The sequence below is a fragment of the Austrofundulus limnaeus genome, unplaced genomic scaffold (genome assembly GCF_001266775.1).
Source record: "Austrofundulus limnaeus strain Quisiro unplaced genomic scaffold, Austrofundulus_limnaeus-1.0 Scaffold3073, whole genome shotgun sequence".
NCBI classification, from domain to species: domain Eukaryota; kingdom Metazoa; phylum Chordata; class Actinopteri; order Cyprinodontiformes; family Rivulidae; genus Austrofundulus; species Austrofundulus limnaeus.
Window position 1 is genome coordinate 2,540 of NW_013955475.1, and position 582 is coordinate 3,121.

Here is a 582-nt window from a genome sequence, read left to right on the forward strand (position 1 = left end):
TTGTTATTGTATGAGTGTTGTTATTGTGTGAGTGTTGTTATTGTATGAGTGTTGTTATTGTGTGAGTGTTGTTAATGTGTGAGTGTTGTTATTGTGTGATTGTTGTTATTGTGTGAGTGTTATTGTATGAGTGTTGTTAATGTGTGTGTGTTCTCTTTGTGTGTGAGTTGTTATTGTGTGAGTGTTGTTAATGTGTGAGTGTTGTTATTGTGTGAGTGTTGTTATTGTATGAGTGTTGTTATTGTATGAGTTTTGTTATTGTATGAGTGTTGTTAATGTGTGAGTGTTGTTATTGTGTGAGTGTTGTTATTGTATGAGTGTTGTTATTGTATGAGTGTTGTTATTGTGTGAGTGTTGTTATTCTATGACTCATAGAATAACAACACTCACACAATAACAACACTCATAGTATGAGTGTTGTTATTGTGTGATTGTTGTTATTGTGTGAGTGTTGTTATTGTATGAGTGTTGTTATTGTGTGAGTGTTGTTATTGTATGAGTGTTGTTATTGTATGAGTGTTGTTATTGTATGAGTGTTGTTATTGTACAGTGGTTTGCAAAAGTATTCATACCCCTTGAACT

The 582-nt window shown here is 32.5% G+C and overlaps 1 protein-coding gene across 1 annotated transcript in view; it reads left to right on the plus strand.

Moving 5' to 3' along the window:
* The window catches only part of LOC106511685 (adipocyte plasma membrane-associated protein), a gene marked incomplete at its 3' end in the record, with an annotated part of 5,412 nt that overhangs the window by 1,299 nt on the left and 3,531 nt on the right, over window positions 1–582 (plus strand).